The 10182-nt window shown below is 52.4% G+C and overlaps 1 pseudogene; it reads right to left on the reverse strand.

Annotated features, from left to right (window-relative positions):
* Positions 1-9788: 9788 nt before the first annotated feature.
* LOC134434196 (small nucleolar RNA SNORA74) lies at positions 9789-9969 on the reverse strand (annotated as a pseudogene).
* Positions 9970-10182: the final 213 nt, after the last annotated feature.

A 10182-nucleotide genomic window follows, 5' to 3' on the forward strand; every position in this document is an offset into this window, starting at 1 on the left:
TGTGGCAAAAGATGAGCTGGTGAGGAAAATGACTGGCCATGTGGGAATCCTTAAAATCAGAGGGGTTTTGGAAAGCTGCAAAAAGCAGGCCACTGAGACAGCAGAATTGTGATTTGAGCTAAGCAGTAGCCATGAGATAGGTCAGCAGGAAAATTATGTAAAAAGTAGAAAACTAAGGACAAATAGAACAATGATCTGTGTATTAACGCTTGTCTAGAACAACTCCCTAAGCTACAGAGAAGTTTATCTAGCAAGATATTAGGAAGTTTGAAGATTAATAATGGAGCTCTGTGCATTGTGTTTTAAGGCTTACATGCAGGCATTGTATTCGAAATAAGCAAGCATTGTTTTAACCAAAGATACATGTGCTTAAAGTGATTGGATAGAACTGTCAATATGCTTTTACTTTGTGTGATTGGTAAAAAAACTTTTAGAATAAGTTGTAACATTAAGTTCTCTGTCTACTGCCTGGGCTGTGGACTGATGGCATCTTCCCATTGCCATAACCATGTAATGAGACTGATGCTGAAAAATAAAACAGCTCAAGGAAAGTTCCTAGCTGCCCCATCCTATTTGTGAATTGTAAATAGCCCTGGCCAGTGATATGGCCTGACTGCCCATGGAACTTTTTTGGGAACTCAGGGGAAAAAGGACCAGCAACTCAGGAAGTCTTTAAGAATGTCCTTACATTATGCAGAAAGAAAAGTTGAGAGATGAAAGCTCAATTAGAGCTTAACCCGGCCACCTCAATAAAAAAAAGGATATTGAATTGTTTTTATAAAAAAATTATAGCAAAAGTAGGGAGGGGAAGAACCTCTACTCTTTTTTGGATGCAGTGGAGAATATAGTAACCAAAGATAAGGAAACGGCTAAGTTACTTAACACAGTGTCTGTCTCAATTTTCCATATTAAGACAGGTTGCCCTCAGGACAAGAGTTCTCCTGAGCTGGTAAATGGGCACAGGGAGCAAAACAGCCCCCTGTAATCCAGGAGGAAGCACCTGGTGACCTGGTGAGCTACTCAGGTGCTCACAGGTGTATGGGATCAGAGGGGATCTATCCCAGGGGGATGAGGGAGCTGGGTGATGAGCTCTCCAAGCTGCTCTCCATCATTCACCATCAGTGCTGGCTCACCAGGGAGGTCCCAGAGGACTGGAGGTCCCAGAGGACTGGAGGTGCCAGTGTGAGCCCATCCCCAAGAAGGGCTGGAAGGAGGAGCTGGGGAACTCCAGGCCGGTCAGCCTGACCTGGGTGCCCAGCAAGGTTATGGAACAGATCACCCTGAGTGCCATCCCAGGGCACCCACAGGATGGCCGAGGGGTCAGAGCCAGCCAGCGTGGATTTCAATGTCTGCATTGATGATCTGGATGAGGGGACTGAGTCCAGCATCAGCAAATTTGCAGATGACACCAAGCTGGGTGTGAGTGTGGATCTACTGGAGCATAGGAGGGCTCTGCAAAGAGCTCTGGACAGGCTGGATCCAGGGCCCAAATCCAACACAGTGAGGTTTAACAAGACCAAGTGCTGACTCCTGCACTTTGGCCACAACAACCCCTGAAGCACTACAGGCTGGGGACAGAGTGGCTGGACAGCAGCCAGGCAGAAAGGGACCTGCAGGGACTGATGGACAGCAGGCTGGACATGAGCCAGCAGTGTGCCCAGGTGGGCAAGAAGGCCAATGGCTCCTGGCCTGGATCAGGAATGGTGTGGCCAGCAGGAGCAGGGCAGGGATTCTTCCCCTGTGCTCAGCACTGGTGGGGCAGCACCTTGAGTGCTGTGTACAGTTCTGGGCCCACTGGAGTGGGCAATGGGAAGAAATTTGTAGCAGGAAGAGTAAAGAAAACAAGGATGAAGCCAAGGAAATGCTCAGGGCAGTTTGGGGGTGGCTGCCAGGCAGCCCTGGCTCTGAGCAACAGCGTCTGCAGTGGGACAGGAAACTCCCAGCTGATGGGAACAAACTTTCTGGCTGACTGCAGAGGCCAGGACAAAGCTGAGTTGTTTCCCTGGTGTCCTCCAGCCCTTGCTGGCCCCAGGGGCTGATGGCATTTGTGCTCCCTCAGGTTCATGTCCCCACACCAACAGCATGGGGGTGCTCCTGCCTGCTGTGTGCAATGCAAACAGGGGCTGCTGAGCCAGTGCTGCCATGTCCGTGCCTGCAAGGATGGGGCACCTGTGTGAGCTGGGGGAGAGGCCAAGGCTGCAGAGGGGGGACGTTGTTGGCAGCTCCATGAGGATGCTCTGGGACGCTGCCCTTGGCTGTCCAGCGCACTGGGGATGGATCAGCCCCTGCTCTGCTGCTCCTTCCCATCTGCCCCAGGGCCCTTGCAGAGCCCCAGCCATGCTGTTTGCCCCCAGCCTGCCCACAGCCAGCCTGGGGCTGCTCACAGTGGTTTTCTGTGCTGGGCATTGGCCTGGGCGTGTTCTTAAGAGAGCCTGGGCAAGGAGCCTGGAGCCCCCAGGGCCTGGCCTGAGGCGTCAGCGCTGCCCCAGCAGTGCCCATGGCCTGTCCCTGCTGCAGCCCCGGCACTGCCACCCCCAGGGCTGTGCCCAGCCCCAAGAGCACTCAGGCCCTACAGCAACACCAGGGCCACCAGCGCAGTGGGGCAGGGCCACAGCAGCAGCACTGGCAAGACTGTGGTGGTTTGACCAGGAAGAAGTGGGAATTCTGGGATGCTGTGGTCAAACCAATGGGTGCTTGGATTTTGATATTGGTACCTGGTGTAGCCAGTGGGATTTTGGACACACCTCCGAGAACACACAGGGGTTAAAAGCAGAGCTTCGGCCCTGGGAGGCTCTCTTGGGACTTCGAGGGACGGAGGTCGAATCTCTCTTCCCCCATCCAGCCGCTGCTGCTGGGTGGGGGAGGGGCAGCCATGTGGTAGGCCTGGGCCTGGACAGAGATGGGGAGTGAGGAGGCCCTGGTAGATGGAAGGGTGGAGGAGCCCCAAGAGACATCGGGCAGCCATTCCCCCCCCCTTGGAGACAGACAGAGAGAGAGAGAGTGCAGCCTGTGTCTGTGTGCCATTACCTTGAATTCAGTAAACATGTGCTGGCAGCAGGCAGCCCGGCTGAGGAGATGGGGGGGGGTGCAGCCAGGAGTCCAGCCGCTTGGAGGAGTTTTTAACCCTTTTTTGGACAATGAAAACCTTACAGAACATTAACTCTTCCTAGACGAGTGATAAGAGTGGAGGAGGACGAAGGAAATGAGCGAGCGATGGAGGTCTGGACCGAAGAGAGAGAGAGAGTGAGAGATGAGGGAAGATTGGAGAAGAGGGAGTGGCATTTTATGCTGGACTGTTTTGTGTAGCCATGGACAGAGCCATGTTTCCGTGTGATAGAGAGACTGAGTCCAGGGGGAGAAATGTCCCAGTGCCAAAGAATATTCAGTGTGGTTACCCCTTGGCCCCAGGGGGTATATAAAATATGGGGGGGATAGATGTCCCAAAGGTAAGAAGGTGAGATACTGTGCTTCTCTGGGACTGGACAAAGCATCCTTAAAAAGACAACCCTGGAAGCAGTCCTGATCCCTGTTCAGACGGAAAAGGCCACCACGACACATGGAAGGACTCCCTCTCCTCTTGAGGAACTGAAAGTTTGATCATTCTAAAGGGTGGTGCTGGACCCAGAACTGTTGATTTTGGAGGATGTATTGTGTTGGGAATTTAGGGGGGAGGAGGAGGAGAGTGTTTTTTGGGAGGTTTTCATTTTCCTTGTGTTTCTTTTTTTTTCTTTTGTGTGTAGTTTAGTAATCGTTTGTGTGTAGTTTAGTTAATAAACTTTTCTTAACGTTTTAGCTGGAGCCTGCTTTGCTTATTCCTGGTCACATCTCACACAGACACCAGGGAGAAGGTATACTCATGGGGGCTCTGGCTTTGCCAGGCCCAAACCATGACAAACACCAAGTGCTGCTGCTGCTGCTGGGCACAGCTGCTGGGCCAGCACTGATCTGCCCCCAGCTCTGCACACAGACATTGCTGCTGCAGCTCCAGAGAAGGCAACAAAAGGGGCATCTCTGCAGAAAACTTTATTTGGAGATCCTTTAGTTTATTTAAAGACACTGAGAACACAGCTCCTCATTGACACAGTCTGGGGCTACAGGGAAGGTGGAGAGAAACAAAGTAAGAAATGGCAAAACCAATAGCATTTCTTTTGAACAATCTTAAAAAAAATTTAAAATAATGAAAAACATCAACCAACCACCAAACGCAACAAGAACAATCAAAGATGACTTTGATTACAAATGATTTGCAGAAATTGGCCAGCAGTTTAATTTTTCTGATATCCTCCAGTCACCAGTCTCCACACTGCAGCCTTGAGCTCCTGGTTCCTCAGGCTGTAGATGAGGGGGTTAAGGGCTGGAGTCACCACCGAGTACAGAACTGACAGGGCCAGATCCAGGGATGCGGAGGACATGGAGGGGGGCTTCAGGTAGGCAAATATGCCAGTGCTGACAAACAGAGAGACCACGGCCAGGTGAGGGAGGCAGGTGGAAAAGGCTTTGTGCCGTCCCTGCTCAGAGGGGATCCTCAGCACAGCCCTGAAGATCTGCACATAGGAGAAAACAATGAACACAAAACAACTAAAAGCTAAACAGACACCAAGCAATGAAATCCAAATTTTTCTGAAGGTGGAGTGTGAGCAGGAGAGCTTGAGGATCTGTGGGATTTCACAGAAGAATTGGCCCAGGGCATTGCCATGGCACAGAGGCAGGGAAAATGTATTGCCTGTGTTCAACAGAGCATAGAGAAAGCCACTGGCCCAGGCAGCTGCTGCCATGTGGGCACAAGCTCTGCTGCCCAGGAGGGTCCCGTAGTGCAGGGGTTTGCAGATGGACACGTAGCGGTCATAGCACATAATGGTCAGAAGGGAAAACTCTGCTGCAATGAAGAAGATAAAGAAAAACACCTGTGCAGCACATCCTTTGTAGGAGATGTCCCTGGTGTGCCAGAGGGAATTGTGCATGGCTTTAGGGACAGTGGTGCAGATGGAGCCCAGGTCGCTGAGGGCCAGGTTGAGCAGGAAGAAGAACATGGGCGTGTGCAGGTGGTGGCTGCAGGCTACAGCACTGATGATGAGGCCGTTGCCCAGGAGGGCAGCCAGGGAGATGCCCAGCAAGAGGCAGAAGTGCAGGAGCTGCAGCTGCCGCGTGTCTGCCAATGCCAGCAAGAGGAAGTGCCTGATGGAGCTGCTGTTGGACATTCCTTCACTCTGGGCATAGTGAACTGTTGAAAGAAGACTTTGACAAGCTTGGACAGATTTCCTTGAGTCCATCCTATGCTCTTTCATTAGGAATCCCCTCAAAATATTTATCTTGTTTTGAAGGAAATTTTCTTTAATTTCTTTATTTTTGATTCTGGATTTCTGCTCCTTCTGAGTTACTGCTTTATCTTCAGCATTGCTCTCAGGCTGAACACTGGGGAGCACAGAGGGAAAACAGGCTCGCTGTGCCCTAGTGCAGTCAGACCTGCTGGTCCCACACAGGTGCCCTTTGTTCATTTAACCTGTCTCTATTTCAGCATGATCACACTTAAATCTTTCTTGAAAAATACAGTGGACTCTTGGAATTCTCCAGTTTAAAAATAACTTTATCCAAACCCTTCTCTCTTTCCCTATGCAGCTTAACAGGATGGGATACCAAGGGCTGGTCTGGCTCTCTGCTGCCTGGAGTTGTGCCTACTGGGAGCTGTTTCTCTCTATCCAAGCCTTGTTCCTGCCAGTGCTGCCAGAGCCCAGCCCAGCCCTGGGGGCTCAGCTCTGCCCTGCAGACCCCTCCCAGCACAGGGCACTGCCCAGGGGCATCTCCCTGGCAGCGGGGCCTTAAGGGTAGGGCAGACAAACAGAGATGCTGCAAGCCAAGGTGCTGCTGCTGCTGTCTTAGGGAGAGGAGAGTGAGGAGGCGCTTTCTGAGGGAGATCTGAGGCCCATCTGCTGATGCCCAGGGTTACAGTACAGGAGTCTCAGTGACACAGCCAAAGCTGACAGCCCCTTTCCCTTCTCTTTAGGAGAAAGCTGAGAGCAGCCCTGGCCATGCAGCACCATCTCCAGAGCAGGAGGAATCTGACCTGATGGGGCTGGCTCCTTCCACCTCCAGCTTCTCCCCTGCAGCGTTCATGGGGAGCTGCCAGGCAGGCTGAGAGCTGCTCCTGGCAGGTGGCACATGCCCTGGGCTGGCCAAGAGCCCTGAGGGCTGCAGGAGCTGCTCTGCAGGACAGCCCTGGCCAGCCCTGGCTGCAGCCCCAGCTTAACCCCGTGCAGCCGTCCCTGGCAGCAGGAGCCATCCTGCCCTGTCCCTGTGATGGTGCCCAGGGCAGCCCCATTCTGCATCACATCCTCCTCCTCCTCCCCCTCCTCCTCCTGTGCCAGAGAGAAACTGGGAGAGTCCTCCTGACACATCCCCCAGGCTGTGGGGTGCGCTGGCTTCAGGACATCCCTCCAGGAGCACGGGGGACATTGCCCTGCATCCACACACTCACCGTGCACAGGGCTGTGAAGATCTTTCCCCAAGTGAAGTCTCAGCTCAATGTCTTCCCAATCCTGATTGCCTTCAGCCTGTCTCTGCCTGGCTCCTGTCCCCTCAGTGTCTGCAGGCAGAGCCCTCAGCCCTGCTGGGCTGGGAGAGGAGCTGGTCCTGGGAAGAGCTGTTCCTTTAAAGCTCAGCAGTACAGACACAGCACAAGGACTGAAATCAGACTCTTGGGGATTTGGTGTTATTTACATCAAACTGAGTCCCTGAGAGAGTGTTCAAAAAACTTCTCAACAACTCAAAATTAAATTGAAACTCCAAAGTTTTCCAAGTTTTAATGGGTACCTCTGAGAGACACAAATGAGAAATTTTCCCCTGGTTCCAGTTAGAGCAGAACACTGGAGGCAGTGATGACAGCTGGGGACCAACAAGGCAAATGTGTCTCTGGTGCTGAGCAAACCTGGATGTGTTTGAGGAATGCAAAGAGCCCAGGCCTGAGCCCCAGCCCCTGGCCAGGCAGATCCTATCCCTCCCTCCTTGCTCAGGGCTCTTCCCGGGATGGGCACTGGCATGTGGGGATGTGCAATGTCAGGGACAGGAGCATGGGGCGGCCCCTGCCAGGCTGCTGAGCCGGGACAAGGAGGCAATGAGGCCCCAGCCCTGCAAGGGTCACTTGTCTCCTGCTCCTGCCTCAGGCCCAGGCCCAGCAGCCATGGCCAAAGTGCTGCCCAAGTTGGCTCTGGCAGGGCTGTCTTGCAGCTGCTGCCCATCCCTGTGCCCTGTGCAGCCCAGGCTGTCCCCCAGTGTCCCTGCCCTGCGCCTCTGTCCCTGCAGGCTGTCGGCATCCCCCGGCTGCCCCACCTGGCTGGGCCCTTCCTTTGCTGACAGCTCTGCCTCCTGCCTGCCTCTGCCTGCCCACACAGAGCCTGGGGCTGACCCAGACTGCTTGAGATGTGCTGTGCCACAGCCCTGCCCTGGGAGGGAAATTAATCTCTTCTTGTTTCCATTCTGAGTCTTCACAGCTGCGCTTGGTGACATTATTTCTATCTCGGGTTCATTTCCACTATGAAGAAGAGGTCCAATATATTTGAATCCACCTTTGTCATCCTCACAGGCTGTTCTTGTTCTGCCCTCAGTCTCCACTGAACCCAGGACTTCCAGTTCCCATACAGTGATCATGTTCTTGGGGCCTCCAAATCCCATCCTGGGAGATCTCTGGGCCTTCTCAAAGGTGCTCAGCCCTGGAGATGTGATTTAAGTCCAGGAATGGCTGAGTACATTTTTGCCCAAGATTGTATTGGAGAATATAATACAGAATAATACACTGTATCTTTTAAGTGACTGAGGGCAGATTTAGATTTTCTGTAAGGATGAAATATTTTTTGATGATGGTGGCAGGACACTGGCATAGGCTGCCCTCAGAATTGAAACCCCATCACTGGATGTGTTTAAGGTCAGGGGCTTTGTACAACCTGAACGAGTGAAGGTGTTCCTGGGTAATGGGAGTTTTACCAAAGACTCTTTTCGGTCTCTTCCAACTCAAACCATTTTACACTTCTTTGGTTCTTATATCCCAACTGCTTCTCCACAGGGCTGCAAATACCTATGCACACCCTGCCAGCATTTTAATGTGGCCTAATTGCCAACACTTTCATTAAAAGGAAAGAATTGCCATATTAGGGACATGAATTGCCATGTTTATGGAGGAATCATTAAAAGCCCCAAAAGTAAAGAAACTGAAAGGAAGGACCAAAATCTCAGTGTGAAAGATTCACCAAGTGGGACAATAGCAGAGACTCTGATGGTGACCTCCCAGCTGACGATGGGGATTTCTGCCTTGGGGTCTGAGTATCAGGATGGAAGGTCGCTCCCAGGAGGAGTCCCTGTGCATTTTCCTCCCCCATGGCTCTGCCCTTCCTGATCCAGCAGCTGTGGGGCAGCAGAGCGGGGGCAGTGCAGGGACAGGCCTGGTTCTGACAGGGCTGTTGTGGTTTAGGAATGGTGCTCCCAATTTACTACACGTACTACCAAGACCACATGTCGCCCCAGATTTATATTCCCACCATTGCCCCCCCACACCACAGGGGCTTTGCCTGGCCTGGCCCTGATTGATCTCAGCCCATATTTCACAGTCAGGGATAAACTGGAGATGGTGTCCAGGGTTCACCCTTGTGTGGCCAATCCAGACCCCCCTGAGGCGCTTTAATCCTGGCCGCCCCATCCTCCTGTCTGTTGTTGTGATGCTCTTCAGTGCCCAACTCTTGGGCACATGAGCATCCACAGGAGGGAGTTTCACAGCCAACTTCTCCCCCAGACAGAGATGTCTTGCCCCAGTCCAGCAGCCCAGCTGGGTTTCCCTCTGTGCTCCCAACTGTCCTTTTTCCATGGTTCCAGCCACCCCAGAGAGCATCTCCCACCATCCCTGAGTCAGTGCAGAGGTGCAACGCTGGCCATTTCTCTTGCTCAGAGCTCCAGGGATGGTCCCAGTGCTGCAGTGACTGCAGGAAAGGGGACCCCACAATGGGACATTTCTTGGTCAGATACAGACAGGAAGAGTGACAAACTGTCTGTGACTCAGGTTTTGGCCTCGCAGCCCCCCCTGTGGTTTGCAGGGAGCTGCAGTGTGGCTCGGCCCTGGCTGTACCCAGCAGTGCTGGCCTGGGAGAAGGTGTTGGTGCCAGCTGGCCCAGGGAGCTGCAGCATTTGGGGAACGAGTTCCTCCTGGCCTCCTGCCTAGGGTGACACTGCAGGGCCTCATGGAGCCGAGGGGCCATTGTAGGACTTCAGGGCCCCATGGAATTAAGGGGACTCTTTGGACATTGTGGGGCCTTGTGCTACTGAGGCCATCGTGACACTTTAGAACCAAGGGGCCACTGTGAAACTACAGGGCCTTGTGGAACTGACACTGAAATCACCCAAAAAGAAACTTTCTAACACAGTTTGAGTATCAAAAAGCATTCATTTTTATTGCAGCACTGATCACTTGGAGGAGCCTTCCTCCATCATGCGAACAGAGGTTTTATGACACACACAAGTTCCATATTTATAAGCTATTCCTCTGTGATGCTCTACATCTGGCCTGTAGGCCACACAGTATAAATAATTCCAACTTCATAAGTGATTTATTATATAATTACCTTGCTTATGTAATTCGACCAGTAAGAGCAGGCCCAGGCCATTGGAGACTCAGGCTGCTATTGGCTGGTTAGCTGAGTAGTAACTGGCTCAGCCAATGAGGATTACCTTCATGGGCCTTCTTATCTATATAAGGAAGTTAGATCTCAATAAAGCTGCCTGTTGCTGCATGAACACTCACAGTCTAGTCACCTGTCTCCACGGGCAGGAGTTACTCCACTCTCAGCCATGCAGAGTGCTGCCAAAACCTGGCACCACTGAGCACCAAGACGGCCTCGCTGGTGCCAGGAAAGCTTAGCAGCACCTTTCTCTCCCAGCAGCATAACACTGGCACAGGCACTGAGCAGCCACGGGCAGCTGACTACTGCTGGGAGACAAAAACCCCAGAACTGGGGGGTTTACAGTGCAGAAAAAACGTGGAGGCACTTTTCTGATGATGCCTACTCTCATCAAGGCTTCATCCAGCAAGAGGAATAGATAAGCTAAACTTATTTCTGGATAAACCACGTTATTTCCACCCTGAGGACCTGAGGCTAGCACAGGAGCCAGCAGAGGCCTTTTAGACAGCAAAATATTTTTGCCCAT

The sequence above is a fragment of the Melospiza melodia genome, unplaced genomic scaffold (assembly GCF_035770615.1).
Source record: "Melospiza melodia melodia isolate bMelMel2 unplaced genomic scaffold, bMelMel2.pri scaffold_32, whole genome shotgun sequence".
NCBI lineage: Eukaryota > Metazoa > Chordata > Aves > Passeriformes > Passerellidae > Melospiza > Melospiza melodia.